Below are 19,805 nucleotides of genomic sequence, written 5' to 3'. Positions count from 1 at the left end.
CTCTCCGACTTCGTCCGGTCCAGAGAACGAGCTCCCGAGCCCTCTCTGACCTAGTCTGGAGAACGAGCTACCGAGCCCTCTCCGACTCCATCCAGTTCAGAGAACGAGCTACCGAGCCCTCTCTGACTTCCCATGCCAAGTGTTACGCTCCGCAAGTGTACGGAAATGTCGCAAGTAATATAAAAGATTATCGTATCCACAGGGACTGGAATAAGCACTAGAAATGTCTCAATGCGAATTAGCTAAACAACTATCCAATCGTTTCAAAAGCAAAGTAAAGGTAAACAAATCTAATATTAGAGATCAACAAACAAGAGTTTAGTGTTTTGGGTTATGATAAAGGAAGATTCTAGGAGTTTCGGTTTCTTTGTAAGATTTCTTGAATGTAAATGGTTCACCAATTCTTATTCCTCAATTGCCAAACATGTAGAAAGTTGCCGGTTCCCTCTTGCAATAGACAACCGGCTAAGAACTGAGAAATGTATCTAAATAGGATTAATTAGACATGAACCTACGTTGTCCTTACACAGAAGCGCACCTATTACTATGCCTTCCTCGGATATCAACATAGAAGCCCACAACTTATTAATCTATAAAGATACAAGAAGCTAATCATAGAATCCATCCTACTCTCTTGAATATTCTTATTTCCTCTTCAAGATTATCTCTCAAACGTCCTTACACGGGCTTGCACCTATCACGTGGATCCCTCGGATGATCGAGTGAGAGTTTATCCTTACCAAGTCCATAAGAAATCCAAACAATCAATCAAGAATGAGAATTAAGCACAAACCACCATCAATCATTCAAGATATAATTGATACAAGCAAGATTATGTCATTGAAACAAGAAAATGGCAAATCCATAAGAGATTACATCAATCCATCATACAAATACTCCCTTAATCCTAGAATACAAGATCTACTCCATGAATCGAGGAAGAAAACCCGAAGAAATAGAGATTACAAGCATTCCTTGAATCCCCAATCCAAGAAAACAAGAAGAGGGGAAAAGAGAAAACTTATCTACGAAGAAGCCTTGTCTTCGGATCCAATCCTCGTTCCGGAGTTGAAATCGTCGAGATCTCCCTTAGAATCGCCCAGAAATCCTCCCAAGAATGGGAGGAAACCACCAAATCTTGCTTTCTCCCAAAGGGGGAGATATCCACTTTCAATTCATGAAGGAAGGTTTAAATAGAGGAGGGAATCGGGCGCCACACGGCCCCTCGACACCACCGTGTGAGATCCACACGGCCATGTCCAGTTCCTTCTCTGCCAATGCTGCACGACCGTGTGGTGCACACGGCCAAAGACCCTTCTGCTCTCTGGAAATGCTACACGGCCGTGTGGTGCACATGGCCACCACCTGCTTGGCCTCTGGAAACCTCACATGGCCGTGTAGATCCACACGGCCATGTCCTGCTTGGCCTCTTGAAACCTCACACGGCCGTGTAGATCCACACGGCCACCACCTGCTTGGCCTCTGGAAACCTCACATGGCCGTGTAGATTTACACGGCCATGTAAGGTTTCAGCACTAGATGCCATACATGGCCGTGTGCAGCTCACACCCCCTTGCATGGCCCTTGCACACCCTTTGTCTTAGCTTTGAATAGTTATGTTTCATTGCAACATCTTTTATGCCACCAATATGGGGTTTTCTCCCGTTGAAGTCTTCATCAAAGTTGTAGATCTTGAAGTTATCTACAAGTCGGTATAAAGAACATCCCAAATCTCCAACCGAGCACAAAGTTATGGCCGTTTTAGTTTTAGTCTGCAGTGCAGAAAACCTCACACGGCCTTCACACGGCCGTGTGAGGTTCACACGGCCTTCACACGGCCGTGTGAGGTTCACACGGCCCCAACATGACCCCTACACGGCCTTAACACGCCCATGTGAGTTCAACACGGCCAGAACATGAAGAAAACATAGTTTTGCATGCCCATGTCACTCTGGAAGCTCTAGACTTCATTTAAACTCTGTTTTTACTCCAAATCACGTCCTGTCAATCAAAATAAGCAAAGAGTAGATCTCCGAACAGAATATAATGAAAGTATGATATTCTAATGAAATAGGGTGCAATAAACATAGATTATGCCAATGAAATACAAGTAGATGAGCGTCAAAGTATGCATAAAAGAGTATATAATCTACGCACATCACACCCCCAGACTTAAACCTTTGCTTGTCCTCAAGCAAAATGCTCCAGTCTAAATTCATATGTTCTACAACATATTCATAAAACCTAGTGCACTTTCCTAATTCTATCAAAAAGTTTCATTAACAAACGTGATAATGGAAACAAGTAAAGTATGGTTCAAGCATAAGAATCTTGTGCACAGTGTAAAAGTAACTCAACACCCTTCAAGTTTCAATCCATGTCCTAGTCAAGTCGTCATCAAATTTGAATTCCTAATGTTTCCAGTGAAAGACAAGTAACCAGTGATAGGCACTTACTCACCATTCACTTGGTTCATATTTCTCAACTAACCCAATGTCTCAAAGGTGTGCTCAATCTCAAGGGAAGCTAAACAGTCATTTCCCCAATAACCTAACTCGGTCTCAAAGGGGTGACTTGCTAGATTCCACTCATGACAACTGTTTTTTATATCCCTTATTGTTTTTTTATTATTTTTTTTTTATAAGTGTTTGCATTGTGCAAAACTTATTCACAAATGTACTTTTAGCACACATGTTGGGATATTTTGATTTTTCCAAATGAGCTTTAATGATTTGAGCCTCATCCAGTAATCAAAATGAAAGTTGAGAAATCACCATGGAAACCAAGTACTAAGCAAACAAGATGAATCATGACTATTTCAATGACATCAACTATTCAAGCATCAAGCACAAGTGTAGTGAAGATAAAATCCTTAAGGTTGAACCAAAACTAAAACTCATCACAATAAGATTCTTAGCTTATTAATGCTTCCCAAGATAGAAAAAAGAACTACACAAAGTTTACTACTAGCATCATTCGAACATCATGAATCAAGCCAATAATCGTGCTAACATTTTACTTGAATCCAAGAAAGCATATAAGTGAAGTTTTGATGTTCTCAAGATGTATGCCACAAAAAATCAAAACACAATGCAAGACATAAGCAAAAACAAAAACAAACAAAGAAAATCAAATGCATCTAATGCATCCCCCAAGACTTAAATTTTTCATTGTCCCAATGAAAACTAAAAACAATGTGGAGGAGATTTTAAAAGAAGTTACCAAGTGATGAGCTCCAAATGGTTGACGTTCGTGTTTTTAAAGATACTCCTCCATCCAATACTCACATTCCTCCACAACTTTGAATTCTACAACAATAAGATAGACAAGAAAAATTAAGTAGAGGATACATGTTTATTATAAAGAGAGAACTAAAGACATAAAAGAAAATAAGGAAAATGAACTTGGGTTGCCTCCCAAGAAGCACTTGTTTAAGGTCATTAGCTCGACCACCTCATTAGATTCATCTAAATCTTGCTCTTGGAGGGGTAAGATATTTTAGAACCCTCCTACCAAGGGCTCTTATTATGGAGGGAGCTTTCATCAAAGGAGCTACAAAGTAAAGTATAACTCTGTCCATCTTCGTCTTCTTGGAAATTTTTTCAGGTGGTCGAAGACGGTTCAGATTGAGCTTCCAATTATTGGCCCATGTGAAATCTGAAATTTCTAAACATGTAGATGTGACTTCCTCTGAATCAAATGATGGTTCTGGCTCTAGCTTAGGTGCTGATGATATCAATGATGGTGATTCTCGAGACTCTACTAGCTCTGTATAAGTCCCTACACATTGTTCCACAACATGATCAATTCTTAAAACCTCTAAGGGTTGTCTTGACAAAGGGGGTGATCCTTGAGATGCTGCTTCCACAACACAGCTCCCTACACATTCTTCCATATCATCATCATCAACACATACATCAAAAAATAAACCAACATCTATGTCCTCAATAGGAGAATCAATAACAAGAGGATCAATAACTTCACTTGCAGTTTTAAGTTGATCTACCACATCACATTCATCATCTGAAAATTCGATGTCACTATAACACCTTATAAAATTTTGAGATAGATCTGAAAACTTATTTACCACTACATTATCAATAAAATCCTCATCTGAAAAATCTTCATCTTCATATATATTCAAAAATCTACACTCAACCATATTAGTGTCACAGATTTGAAGTCTTTATTTTCATTGACCCCCACTAACCTTTGTGGAAAAGGAACCCTTAGTGAAGGTCCTGGGAAAGACTGAACTCCCTTTTTCCCAAATTCCCTTTGAGCTTTTGGAGGAGGTCCAACTTGCTTATCTAATGTTGGTGTGATTAATCGTTGAGGGAAAGGTACTTCTGGCCTTTGGGAACTTCCCAGAGAAATGGAACTGAGTTCTTGTGATCTTCTATTATTCTTCTCCTCAATTCTAAACATGTCGTTCTTCAGAAGTTCTTCATGATTTTTTCCACTTCTCAACCCAACATCATCACACTTTTCATTGGATCTTGACTGTGTAGGAGGGGGATCTTCTTTAAACCATTTTGAAACAATACTATCAAGCTTTGCCCCCAAATGTTTGAACTCCTCACTCTGTGACTTGTGAATTTCAACATTTTTAGGTGGTTGAATTTCATTTTGTTTGACAGGCTCTCTTACATTTATAGCTTGCACTTTTTGAATATCTGAGGGAAATTCCATCCAACTTTTGTTCGACCATTCATGGAGGTTCAATGTCACTTGATCAATTAACGAATAAGCTTCATCTACACTTTTGTCCATAAAAGAACCTCCAGCTGATGAATCCAATAAAGTCTTGTCTGAGAAAGAAATTCCCCCATAGAATATGTGCAAAATCAACCATTTTTTAAAACCATGATGAGGGCACTGTCTTTGAAGACTCTTGAATCTATCCCATGCTTCAAATAATGATTCTCCATATGCCTGAGAAAAATTTGTTATGCAATTCCTTATATACACCGTTCTACTTGGAGGGAAAAAATGATTCAGAAATTGCTTCTCCAATTGTTCCCAACTTGTGATGCTTTGAGGACAGAAAGAATATAGCCAAGTCCTTGCTTTATCCTTGATACTGAAAGGAAATATCATCAATCGAACTACATTTGCTGATACTCCTTCACATTTCACCAAATCACAAATCTCTAAAAATGTTTCAAGATGCAGATAAGGACTTTCTGATACTTCTCCTCCAAATTTGTGACCTTGTATCATGAAAATTATCTCTGGGTCTAGTTGGAAACTTTCTACTTCAATTTGAGGTTGCACAATGGGAGATAAAAATCTTGCAGAAAAGGGTGTAGAAAAATTTCTCATGGTCCTGCTTGACATGTTAGTGCTCATGGATATTCAAGAAGAAAAAGAAAATTATCAAGAATCAAAAACAAGAAATAAAATGCAATATGAAAAGCAAGAAAGCAAATGCAGAATTTAAATTGCAAGAAAGAAAGTGCATAATGAAAACAAGAAAGAAAAGATAAAAGAAAAAAAAAAATGTCTAGAATAATTCATATGCTAAAAATTGCAAGATATGTTTACAAAAGAAAAGAAGAAAGAAACAAGATCAAAAGAGAAAACAGAGAAAAGTTAGATTAGAGTACTAGAAATCAAGAATGCAAAGTTAGAATTAGAATTAGAATTCCAACAAAAAGAGTTGTCAAGAATGTTATTCAAGAAAGGAAAAACTTACGAAAACAGAATTCTAACAATTAGTTATAACTATGCAAATCAAAAGAAAAAAACAAAAATTATGTTTAGTCTAACTCAATTGATAATTCCTAATGTTATAGCGCAGTCCCCGGCAACGGCGCCAAAAACTTGTTACGCTCCGCAAGTGTACGGAAATGTCGCAAGTAATATAAAAGATTATCGTATCCACAGGGACTGGAATAAGCACTAGAAATGTCTCAATGCGAATTAGCTAAACAACTATCCAATCGTTTCAAAAGCAAAGTAAAGGTAAACAAATCTAATATTAGAGATCAACAAACAAGAGTTTAGTGTTTTGGGTTATGATAAAGGAAGATTCTAGGAGTTTCGGTTTCTTTGTAAGATTTCTTGAATGTAAATGGTTCACCAATTCTTATTCCTCAATTGCCAAACATGTAGAAAGTTGTCGGTTGCCTCTTGCAATAGACAACCGGCTAAGGACTGAGAAATGTATCTAAATAGGATTAATTAGACATGAACCTACGTTGTCCTTACACAGAAGCGCACCTATTACTATGTCTTCCTCGGATATCAACATAGAAGCCCACAACTTATTAATCTATAAAGATACAAGAAGCTAATCATAGAATCCATCCTACTCTCTTGAATATTCCTATTTCCTCTTCAAGATTATCTCTCAAACGTCCTTGCACGGGCTTGCACCTGTCACGTGGATCCCTCGGATGATCGAGTGAGAGTTTATCCTTACCAAGTCCATAAGAAATCCAAACAATCAATCAAGAATGAGAATTAAGCACAAACCACCATCAATCATTCAAGATCTAATTGATACAAGCAAGATAATGTCATTGAAACAAGAAAATGGCAAATCCATAAGAGATTACATCAATCCATCATACAAATACTCCCTTAATCCTAGAATACAAGATCTACTCCATGAATCGAGGAAGAAAACCCGAAGAAATAGAGATTACAAGCATTCCTTGAATCCCCAATCCAAGAAAACAAGAAGAGGGGAAAAGAGAAAACTTATCTACGAAGAAGCCTTGTCTTCGGATCCAATCCTCGCTCCGGAGTCGAAATCGTCGAGATCTCCCTTAGAATCGCCCAGAAATCCTCCCAAGAATGGGAGGAAACCACCAAATCTTGCTTTCTCCCAAAGGGGGAGATATCCACTTTCAATTCATGAAGGAAGGTTTAAATAGAGGAGGGAATCGGGCGCCACACGGCCCCTCGACACCACCGTGTGAGATCCACACGGCCATGTCCAGTTCCTTCTCTGCCAATGCTGCACGACCGTGTGGTGCACACGGCCAAAGACCCTTCTGCTCTCTGGAAATGCTACACGGCCGTGTGGTGCACACGGCCACCACCTGCTTGGCCTCTGGAAACCTCACATGGCCGTGTAGATCCACACGGCCATGTCCTGCTTGGCCTCTTGAAACCTCACACGGCCGTGTAGATCCACACGGCCACCACCTGCTTGGCCTTTGGAAACCTCACATGGCCGTGTAGATTTACACGGCCATGTAAGGTTTCAGCACTAGATGTCATACATGGCCGTGTGCAGCTCACACCCCCTTGCATGGCCCTTGCACACCCTTTGTCTTAGCTTTGAATAGTTATGTTTTATTGCAACATCTTTTAGGCCACCAAGATGGGGTTTTCTCCCGTTGAAGTCTTCATCAAAGTTGTAGATCTTGAAGTTATCTACAAGTAGGTATAAAGAACAGCCCAAATCTCCAACCGAGCACAAAGTTATGGCCGTTTTAGTTTTAGTCTGCAGTGCAGAAAACCTCACACGGCCTTCACACGGCCGTGTGAGGTTCACACGGCCCCAACATGACCCCTACACGGCCTTAACACGCCCATGTGAGTTCTACACGGCCAGAACATGAAGAAAACATAGTTTTGCATGCCCATGTCACTCTGGAAGCTCTAGACTTCATTTAAACTCTGTTTTTACTCCAAATCACGTCCTGTCAATCAAAATAAGCAAAGAGTAGATCTCCGAACAGAAAATAATGAAAGTATGATATTCTAATGAAATAGGGTGCAATAAACATAGATTATGCCAATGAAATACAAGTAGATGAGCGTCAAAGTATGCATAAAAGAGTATATAATCTACGCACATCACCAAGCTTCCATACTTGGACTTTTCCCCGTGCCAAGCTCCCTGCTTGGTCTTTTCCCGTGCCAAGCTCCCTGCTTGGACTTTTCCGTGCCAAGTCTCCATACTTGGACTTTTCCGTGCCAAGTCTCCATACTTGGGCTTTTCCCGTGCCAAGCACCCTGCTTGGATTTTTCCGTGCCAAGTCTCCATACTTGGACTTTACCCGAATCAGGTCAACTCAAGTTGGGTCAACCAGGTCAACCTTGACCAAAGGTTGCACCCACAATCTCCCAAGTTTGTATTCTTGTCAAACATCAAGATACAACTTTTCTATTCTCGTCAAACATCAAAATACACCTCGAGTCAGGTCAACTCGAGTCGGGTCAACCAGGTCAACCTTGACCTAAGGTTGCACCAACAATCTCCCCCTTTTGATGTTTGACAAAAACCATAATCAAGTTAGGTTAACCCGATAACCTAACTTAGGTTTTCCAATAGTTCTCCAATGCTCTTCCTTGAGCATTCTCCCCAAATTCCAATGTTCTTCCTTGAACATTCTCTAGACATTCTCCCCCTTTTTGACACACATCAAAAAGAGTGAATCAAGGTCAAGAGTTTCTTCCTAATGAAAGTCTCATACCATCATTGAAACCTTTAATTTCCCCCTTGATACTAAATACAACAATCAACATAGTGACAATCCCCATATCACTAATCTTGACGAGTAAAAACTCCCCCTAAAAGTCAACTCCCCCTTGACCATTGCACCAACAATGTCTTAGAGAGTTTCAATTCTTTAGAAATCTAAAATACCAACTTCCAGCTGAAATTTCAGACAATCAGTCGAAAATCAACATTTTGGCATGCTCAGCCCTTTACTGGATCGGTCACCAGACCGATCCACACTTCCCTGGATCGGTCCAGTGACCGATCCAAACCTCCCTAGACCGATCAGCATCCCCTCTGATCGGTCCACAAAGCTCTGATAGGAATTTCTGATTTTTCTCCCAAAATTCAGAATTCCCTAAAAATTCACAGAAAATTCCAAAAATTGTAAAATTTTGAGGATACATTCCTCATAACATATATTATCATGGAAAAATAGTTTTCTATGAAAATAACTTCCATTTTCAAATCTTGATACAAAGTTCGAAAAACTTTGAAATAGCTCAATCTTTGTATCAACTTGCTCAATAATGAATGCTATCACTAGAAAATCTTCATCAAGGTTTTTCAAATCAATTTTGAAATGATTTTAAACCATTCAATTTAGGATCACAATCTTAGGGCTAAATGTACATGACTTGTACACAAGCTTTCCCTATGATCCTCAATTTAGAATTAGGCTCATCTAGGTAAAAGAGCTATGCACCTTGATCCTAACTCATAATCCTAATATCTCACACACATCTAAGGTGTATCAAACACATCCAAGTTAATTTTGATGTGAGATATGGGTTTAGGTCATCTTAAGCTAAGTTCTCATGTATTTTCTAGACAACAATTTGATTTCCATATCAAATTGAGTTTTTATCCTTAAATCAATTTAATTGATCATAAATGCAAGAGATGATGACATGGCATAAAATAATATCATAAGTGAAAACATGTGCCAATGTCATGATGTCATGTCATAAAGTATGAAACTTAAATAAAGCATGACATATAACTAACCTAAGCATTATCATGACATTTCAAATGATAATAAAATAAATATGATGTCATGACATGGCATATGGCAAACAATATATTACAAATAACATATAAAGGTATAGAAAATACCTAATTCTAGCCTTAGTTGCCATTTTGATAATTTTGATCATTTTGCCATAAATTCTATATTCCTAAGTGTAATAGACCTAAAATCATATACTAAAGATTTTTAGATCACTATGTGCCAATTAGATTGACCCAAGAAAACTCCTCAAATGTGGTTGGCACATCCGAATCACCTTAGGAATAATTTTTTAATTTTATTTTCAAGGCTTGATTACACCTTGAATATTCCTAAAATGCCACCTTTTGCCATGAGTAGGTTAACTACCTATCCAATTAAGGTTGGCACACCCTAAACCATCTAGCGTGAAGGAATCACGCTCCTAGGAACCCAAAACCTATTTGAGCTCATTGGGTTCACTAAATATTCACTAGGGATGACTTCCCTAGCAACCCTCCTAATGACCCTCCTAAGCTTTAAAGCCTTGGTCATTTGGGACTCATCAAGATCAACTCTAGGGGTGACTCCCCTTGTGACCTTGGTGATGGTCTTCCTAGCCCTAGGTCTTGTTCCATAATCGAATGGAACATTATGGTAAGTGGGCTTGATCACTTGAGACTTAGGTTTGTGACTCAAACCTCTCATGTCCTTGGGCTTTTGCTTTTGACCCTTAGACCCTAGAGTTGACTTCTCCAAATTCTTAAGAGTCTTTTCTAAGGTGTCAAGTCTTGACCTCAAGACTTGATTTTCCTTCTCTAATATCTCAAGTTTTAATTTGTCATTTTTCTTTGAGGTATTCCTAGGCATATGTCTTGTTGTTTTGGGATTCCTATCTAGGTTTTCCTTAACCTTAGATGAGTTAATTCTAGGGTTGGCATTTCTAGTATCATCCTTACCTAGACTAACATGTTTGGCACCTAAGCACATGTATCGGTTTCTATGGTTATCATGCTTATCATCATTGGCAATTGCAATAAAGCTACTAGCATGTTTCTTATTAGAATTGCAATAATGTGCCTTAAAAGATACCTTAGGGTTTGCCTTAGCTCCCCCCATAGATGTGCTTGGTCTCTTGTCCTTATGAGGTTGCCTCCCCCTCGGACATTGGCTCCTATAATGTCCCCTTTGCTTGCATTGGAAGCACACCACGTGCTCCTTGCCCTTGCATATCGGGACTCCGGCTTCCTTGACTTTTGGTGCCGGTGGAGTCTTCCTAATCCTCTTTGGACATTTACTCTTGTAATGCCCATATTCCCTACACTCAAAGCACATTATATGTAATTTACTTGAAATTAAGTTGCTTGAGTTACCTAGGGTTGAGGATGGATATAAGCTCTCTTCTTCATCCCTTCCGGAGGTAGAGACTTCTTCTTCTTGCTCCAATCTTGAAGAAGAACTCTTCTCCTCTTCTTCCTTAGATGTTGAGTAGCCCTCAACTTCTAATTCCATACCTCCATGATGTGAGTTACTTGGCTCACTTGACTCCTCTTCATGACTTGAATTGGAGCTCTCCTCATGGAACTTAGCCAAGTTGTTCCACAACTCCTTGCCATCGTTGTATCCACCTATCTTACACACGATATCATTAGGTAATGAAAATTCAAGGATTTTCGTTACCTCGTCGTTGATTGTGGATTGGTGGATTTGTTCCTTCGTCCACTTCTTCTTCTCGAGAGGTTCTCCCTTTTTATCCACCGGAGGAGTAAAACCTACTCGTACACAATTCCAATTCACTAGGTTAGTCATAAGAAAATACTTCATTCTTACCTTCCAATACGCGAAGTCGTCGCGATCGTAGAAGGGTGGAATCGTGATGTCTTCTCCAAGTTGATCCATTCTCTAGCTCGTGCTCCCCCGGGTGTTAGTCCGACGAAGAGGGACCTCGCTCTGATACCACTTGTTAGTACCTTCGGATGCGGCTAGAGAGGGGGGGTGTGAATAGCCGACCTCAAATTATCGTTTCTTCCTACAATTTAGGTTAGCGCAGCGGAAATACAATGTAGAAACGAAAGTGGAGAAGATCAAACCTCAAACACGATGATGTAACGAGGTTCGGAGATGATACTCCTACTCCTCGGCGTGTCCATAAGGTGGACGAAGCCTATCAATCCGTCGGTGGACGAGACCCCGGAAAACCTGCTAATATGAACTCTTTCTGGATGGAGAAACCTCGCCACAATCTCTCTTGCAACAGCAAGAATGGAGTACAACCAATAGAGAAAGAAAATAAGAACAATATAAATGTAAAAACACTTTGCTTGCCTTCTCGTCGACTGGAGTTCGATGATGTAATACCCACTAAGCTTGTAGGATAAATATATGAATGTGGGATTTTGCCTTAGGAAATAATAGGAAGTGAGTTGAACCAAAAAGGAAATAAAAAGAAATAAAAATAGGGAGAGGTCAAGGATTGAACCTTGAACCTCTTATATGATAATTCATAGAATTAATTAGTAGAAACCAATTGGGATAGAGAGAAGATATTGATAGCAAAGGAGGGAAACTTATGATAAAGGTAAGAGTAAAAGCTAACCAAAAGAAAATAAGAAAAGAGCAAGAGAAAGGCAACTTGCCTTCCTCCCTTTCTCTCCCTTTTTCTCTCTTCTCTTGCCGAAAATAAAAGAGGTTAATTAAGGGGATTCATTCTCCCTTATTTCACCATGAATGATGAGGATAAATAAACAAATAAAAATAAAAATAAAATAGAAGAAAAAGGGCTAAGGGAGAAGGAAAGCAAAAACTAAGTTTGCTACCTCTTCCCCCTTAACATAAAAGGGAGCAAGAAAAGAGAAAACTATTTTTCTCTCATTTTCTCTCATTCATCCTCTCCCTCACCGAGAACACCACAGTCCCCTCTCCTCCATCTTCAGCCCCAAAGCCAAATTTTTCCCTAAGAAAACCTAAGATACAAGGAGGACTTAGCAAGGGAATCAAGGGAAAGGAACTAGAAGAAGAGACTACTTCTTCTTCACCATACCTTAGATCCACAAGCGAAAAGGATGTAAGCTTCCCCTCACCTGTGGTACAATTCTTTTATGTGCTTTTCGGATTTTATGAATATTTTTAAAACCTAGAAACAAGTTTAAGAAAATTCGGCCAAGAAGAGCTTTCAAAATCTAGTGATGTTTAAAACTAGTCTTCATTTCATGATAGATTTTCTATGCTATGTAGAAGGGTTTTTCTTCATGTTTTTATACCTATATGATACTTGATCAGTGGGGTACTTAACCCTAGAATTTCGGCCAAAAATATTTTAAGGAGGCTAGGGAAATTATTGTTTTACCAAATTAGTACAAGATTCTCCCTATGAAATATTAAGGATCTTGTATTAGTTTTCTTGCTTAAAAGATATTTGAATCTAAAAGAAAACCTTTTATATGTTTCGGCCAAGAAATGGTTTAGGGTTAGGAAGACCTTTAAATTTAAATAACCATGCTCATGTGATAGAATACAAAGATCTTAAAGGATTTGTATGCTTGAATATTGCTAGAATTTCATGAACTCCTTCTTAGGGTTTTTCGGCCATGATGAGATGGATAGCTTAGAAAAGCTTAAACAAAATTTTAATATGCTCAAGACCTCTGTACTATTTAGATATGAAAGTTGTTTAATGCCCTCATGCTTAATTAGGGTGTAGAAAAATTAGTTGCATGACATATAACATGTATGACCACAAGGGGTCCTAGCTTATTCATGAACCAATTTGTATATATGTTTCTTAGTAACTTTTGCCATGAAACTTACTTAGGTTTTTCATGCTTTAGGCCACTTAAAAACCTAGCTAAGGAATGGTAGGTTTCGGCCATGAGAAGAAAATAAAAGAAAAAGAGAAAAAGAAACCTAGAAAGCCTAAGACACAATTCATATGTATACTCATTATACTTGTCTTTATACATGCTATGAAACTTGTATAAATTCTCATGCTTTTAGGCTATTTGAAGCAAGTTTATATTCTGTTAGTTTCGGCCAAGTAGGGTTTAAAAGACCTAGAGGCCTTAGAAATGAAACCAAATGTGTTAAAAGTACTTCTTATGAAAATAGGATAATGTGTTGATTGTTTCACATGCTTGTATAATTTTTCCATGACCTAAATGAACCCTTGCATGTTTCGGTCATGAAGGAATAGATGCCCTAGAAACCCTAGGACTTAAATTAAATATGCTCATGTCACTCTACATGAAATATGATAAGTAGAAAGCCAAGGTTCAATTGCTATATGTGGTTTTATGACCTAAAATGATGCTAGGGTATGTTTCGGCCATAACTATTGTATGATGCCTTGTATGAATTTATACATAATGTTAGTCCAAGTTCACATGCTTGTATGCTTGTTTGTAGCCCTAATGAGAACTTGTTAAATTTCGGCCATGACATATGTTAAGGGCTTAAAGAACTTAGGAACTAATTCAAATGTGTCAAATGTGTTTACCTTATTCCTTGGTAAAAATGTTATAAATATGATTTAAAGTTGTCCATGCTTTTATGTCATATGGAACCGTGTTTCACACCTTAAGGTTTCGGCCATATGAAATTAGGGACTTGAGGAACTTAGAAATTAAGTTAATCATGTTTATAATGCTTCCTATGAAAATGTTATGATGATAACTTAGGTGCCACATGCTTGGATGTTGTGTTTAACCTAAATTGAGCTCTAAAGGGGTTTCGGCCACAAGGGTTTAGGAAGCTTAAAACCAAGATAAATATGGTACCATGTTTCCTATGATAGGATATTCACAAGATACACCTTTATGCTTAATATGTATGCTTGTGATTTATGACTTATGATATGAGATATGCATGCTTTCATGATATGATATGTGCTTAAGAAATATGCATGCTTTCATGATATGATATGTGCTTAAGAAATATGCATGCTTTCATGATATGATATGTGCTTAAAAAATATGCATGCTTTTATGATATGATACGTGCTTAGAGACATGCATGTTTTATGATATGATATGTGGTTAAAAATGCATGCCTTGATGATATGTTAAGTGCTTAAAAATGTGCATGCTTTAAAATGTGATATGTGGTTAATATATGCATGCCTTGATGATATGTTAAGTGCTTAAAAATGTGCATGCTTTAAAATGTGATATGTGGTTAATATATGCATGCTTGATGATATGTTAAGTGCTTAAAAATGTGCATGCTTTAAAATGTGATATGTGGTTAATATATGCATGCCTTGATGATATGTTAAGTGCTTAAAAATGTACATGCTTTAAAATGTGATATGTGGTTAATATATGCATGCTTGATGATATGTTAAGTTCTTAAAAATGTGCATGCTTTAAAATGTGATATGTGGTTAATATATGCATGCTTTGATGATATGTTAAGTGCTTAAAAATGTGCATGCTTTAGAATGTGATATGTGGTTTATATGCATGCTTTGATGATATGCTAAGTATTTAAAAGAATGCATGCTTTATGTTATGATATGTGGTTAAAAATGCATGATTTGATGCTGTAATGTATGCCTAAGTGATGCATACTTTTATGAAGTGATGTATGCCTAAGTGATGCATACTTTTATGATGTGATGTATGCCTAAGTGATGCATACTTTTATGATATGATGTGTGCCTAAGTGATGCATGCTTTTATGATACATGATATGTATGACATGTACTTTACTTTATTTGTGAGTGGCTTGTACCAAGGGTGGGCTCCATAAGCGCCCCGGGGACTAAGGACCTCGTTAGGGATGGGCTCTTAAGTGCCCCTAGGACTAAGGGCCTAGTATGTTTGCCTCGTAGGGTTCAAGACTTGCTACCTTGGACCTACAAGGTTGCGCGCAATATGTAAGTGGTACATAGCCGGGATCCCCCTTATGTTGAAATTACTTTCAAGTATATATATATGTAAAATAAAATGGTTTTAAAGATCATGAGACATACACATGTTTTTCGGATACATGTTTTCCAAAATCATATTGCATACACCTTATGATTATGCTATGTTTCATGTTATGCTCTTGATTATGATATGCCATGATAAGGTATGATTATGTTATGTTCATGCTATACCTTTTAGACATGTTTCGGCCATGGATTTGTTGATGCTTGATATATAGATTTCGGCCATAGATATGATGATGCCTTGATGTACATGTTTCGGCCATAGTATGATGCTTTGATATGCATGTTTCGGCCATGCTTTGATATACCATGATACTTGTTTGTTATGCCATGTCTAGCTATGTTTTATGCAATGCACTATGTATATGTTTCGGTCATGGTGATGCTTGATATGCTATGACTAGTTGTGATTATATTACGATGCATGATATGCTTGAATAGAATGCTATGTTATGCCATGATTAGTTGAGATTATGACTTGTTGATGCATTCTTGATTATGTGCTGATTTTTGGCTTTAGTGAGTAGGAAAGGAACTTACTGAGCCATGAGTGCTCACAGCTTACTTTCCTTGTACCACAGATAAAGGGAAAAGTTGGATGAGCTAGAGGAGCAGCAGGAGGGGCAACGAAGATGTGTGTGGCGGTGGCTAGGCAACTAATTAAGAACCTGCTTAAAGTTTCTTTTAAGAACTATGCATTGGTATTTTATGACTTGTGATACCTAAACATGTGTGGCTTGACATTATGGTTCTACTGGATTTGATGTTATGATTTTGATGCCATGTGATAGTATAGTTCAAAAGAAATTTAAAAGAAAAGTTTTTATTAAAACTATGAAAATTATTTTAAGTCTTCCGCTATTTTAAAAAGAAAAATTTATACGTAGAGTATCGTAGCCCCGTCCCTTAGGGTAGCAGGGAGGGTGGGCGTTACAGGTTGGTATCAGAGCCAAGTTATTTCCAGCTCACTACACACACATCAAGCCTCCTACCTGCCGCTCCAAGTAAGAATGTTTATGTTAAATTTATTTGCTATATGTTTATGTTTGATTTTCTTGTCATATGCTTATGCTTTATTTTCTTTCTTGTTATATTGTCTATGCTTTATTTCTTTACTACATTGCTTATGCTTATTTTCTTGTGTTATATTATTTGCTTGATTTATTCTTTAATTTTCTTATATTGCTTACGCTTAGATTTCTTGTTATATACTTTTGCTTTATTGCTTGTGTCATGTTATTTGCTTGCTATTTATTTCTTTGCTTTATCATATTGCTTATGCTTTATTTATGATGCATGGTTGCTACCTTATTCTTTATTTTTAGTCATAGTTTTAGACTAGGATTGCATCTTGGTAGGTTGGGAAAATACCAGAACAATCTCACCAATGGATAGAAACAAATATAACAATACGTTAGGTTGGCTAGAAAATGATAACCACTTACACTAGCTTTATTGTCATTAATTAGATAAACATGATTAGGACACGCAATGCCCGAACCAAGGAGACAGTAACTCCACCAGTGCCCCCGACAGCCCTTACTCCGATGGTCCGACAAGAGGCCTATCTGATTCAGTGGCGAAGGCTTAAGCCAGAAGCCTTCTCGGGAAACTGTGAACCATGGGATGCGCAAGCCTGGCTCAAGACTGTGGAGGGCATAATGGAACAACTGGACTTGCCTGAACACGAGAAGGTCAAATGCGCGTCGTTATGCCTTACCGGAAATGCCCGGAGGTGGTGGGACCGAGTAAAGGCGAAAAGACAAATAAACCAGATGCAGTGGACGGATTTTGAGACAGAGTTCCTAGAAGAATTCTCCCATATACAAGTAACCAACAAGCACATTGAATTCTTACGGCAAGGTAATCTGTCAGTCAACGAAGCCGTCAAGAAGTTCAACCGCATAGCACGTCTGTGGCCAGAACTGGTCAGCACTGAAAGAGAAAGGGTCCGGTTAATATTAAAGATGCTCCGACCCGAGATAGCTCTGAACATAGCCGGCGGAGTTAATAGACCGCAGACTGCAGAGGAGCTAGTTAGCAGTACCCTGATTACCGAGCACTATCAGGAAGCAATGAGCAAGGGCAAGAACCAAGCACTGATCGGAGCACAAAAATCGCACAATACCACAACCGACTGGAAAGGAAACTCAGGTGGAAAGAGGAAACAGTGGAACAACACAGAAGGTGGTCCGGCCAATAAGCAAACCAAGTTTCCTCAGTGTGCCACATGTGGAAAGATGCATTCTGGAGTATGTCTCCTAAGCACCAGAAGGTGCTACAACTGCGGAAAGGAAGGTCATTTGGCAAGAAATTGCCCTACTCAGTCTCAAGCACTACCTCCGCAGAACAACCAGAATAGGAGCACCACTGTACAGCTTCACCAGATGCATACTGCCATAGAAGGGACTTCAATCAGTCAAGGAAGATTGGAGGCCCCTCCCACTATGACCAATGCCAGAGTCTACTCTCTTGCTCAGGATGACGTGGCGAAAGCCTCTGCCATCGTCTTAGGTCAGCAACCTAACTTCAACATGCTAAAATTTTACTTAATGCTGGAAACAAAAGTACCCGGAGCTATTTTAAAGTTCGAGGACGAACTTTTTATGAAGTACGGGGTACTGTAATACCCACTAAGCTTGTAGGATAAATATATGAATGTGGAATTTTGCCTTAGGAAATAATAGGAAGTGAGTTGAACCAAAAAGGAAATAAAAAGAAATAAAAATAGGGAGAGGTCAAGGATTGAACCTTGAACCTCTTATATGATAATTCATAGAATTAATTAATAGAAACCAATTGGGATAGAGAGAAGATATTGATAGCAAAGGAGGGAAACTTATGATAAAGGTAAGAGTAAAAGCTAACCAAAAGAAAATAAGAAAAGAGCAAGAGAAAGGCAACTTGCCTTCCTCCCTTTCTCTCCCTTTTTCTCTCTTCTCTTGCCGAAAATAAAAGAGGTTAATTAAGGGGATTCATTCTCCCTTATTTCACCATTAATGATGAGGATAAATAAACAAATAAAAATAAAAATAAAATAGAAGAAAAAGGGCTAAGGGAGAAGGAAAGCAAAAACTAAGTTTGCTACCTCTTCCCCCTTAACATAAAAGGGAGCAAGAAAAGAGAAAACTATTTTTCTCTCATTTTCTCTCATTCATCCTCTCCCTCACCGAGAACACCACAGTCCCCTCTCCTCCATCTTCAGCCCCAAAGCCAAATTTTTCCCTAAGAAAACCTAAGATACAAGGAGGACTTAGCAAGGGAATCAAGGGAAAGGAACTAGAAGAAGAGACTACTTCTTCTTCACCATACCTTAGATCCACAAGCGAAAAGGATGTAAGCTTCCCCTCACCTGTGGTACAAGTCTTTTATGTGCTTTTCGGATTTTATGAATATTTTTAAAACCTAGAAACAAGTTTAAGAAAATTCGGCCAAGAAGAGCTTTCAAAATCTAGTGATGTTTAAAACTAGTCTTCATTTCATGATAGATTTTCTATGCTATGTAGAAGGGTTTTTCTTCATGTTTTTATACCTATATGATACTTGATCAGTGGGGTACTTAACCCTAGAATTTCGGCCAAAAATATTTTAAGGAGGCTAGGGAAATTATTGTTTTACCAAATTAGTACAAGATTCTCCCTATGAAATATTAAGGATCTTGTATTAGTTTTCTTGCTTAAAAGATATTTGAATCTAAAATAAAACCTCTTATATGTTTCGGCCAAGAAATGGTTTAGGGTTAGGAAGACCTTTAAATTTAAATAACCATGCTCATGTGATAGAATACAAAGATCTTAAAGGATTTGTATGCTTGAATATTTCTAGAATTTCATGAACTCCTTCTTAGGGTTTTTCGGCCATGATGAGATGGATAGCTTAGAAAAGCTTAAAAAAAATTTTAATATGCTCAAGACCTCTGTACTATTTAGATATGAAAGTTGTTTAATGCCCTCATGCTTAATTAGGGTGTAGAAAAATTAGTTGCATGACATATAACATGTATGGCCACAAGGGGTCCTAGCTTATTCATGAACCAATTTGTATATATGTTTCTTAGTAACTTTTGCCATGAAACTTACTTAGGTTTTTCATGCTTTAGGCCACTTAAAAACCTAGCTAAGGAATGGTAGGTTTCGGTCATGAGAAGAAAATAAAAGAAAAAGAGAAAAAGAAACCTAGAAAGCCTAAGACACAATTCATATGTATATTCATTATACTTGTCTTTATACATGCTATGAAACTTGTATAAATTCTCATTCTTTTAGGCTATTTGAAGCAAGTTTATATTCTGTTAGTTTCGGCCAAGTAGGGTTTAAAAGACCTAGAGGCCTTAGAAATGAAACCAAATGTGTTAAAAGTACTTCTTATGAAAATAGGATAATGTGTTGATTGTTTCACATGCTTGTATAATTTTTCCATGACCTAAA

At 38.0% G+C, this 19,805-nt stretch overlaps 1 non-coding gene across 1 annotated transcript; it reads left to right on the top strand.

The window, feature by feature from the left end:
• The first annotated feature begins 4,861 nt into the window (after nucleotides 1–4,861).
• Nucleotides 4,862–4,967, top strand: LOC121993425. Its single transcript, XR_006115275.1, has one exon. It is a non-coding gene; the product is annotated as a small nucleolar RNA R71 (small nucleolar RNA).
• The last annotated feature ends 14,838 nt before the right edge of the window (nucleotides 4,968–19,805 follow it).

Source organism: Zingiber officinale, chromosome 1B, assembly GCF_018446385.1.
Source record: "Zingiber officinale cultivar Zhangliang chromosome 1B, Zo_v1.1, whole genome shotgun sequence".
In the NCBI taxonomy this organism is placed as follows: domain Eukaryota; kingdom Viridiplantae; phylum Streptophyta; class Magnoliopsida; order Zingiberales; family Zingiberaceae; genus Zingiber; species Zingiber officinale.
Note: the sequence above shows the minus strand (reverse complement) of the source record. Positions and strands in the feature narration are given on the sequence as shown.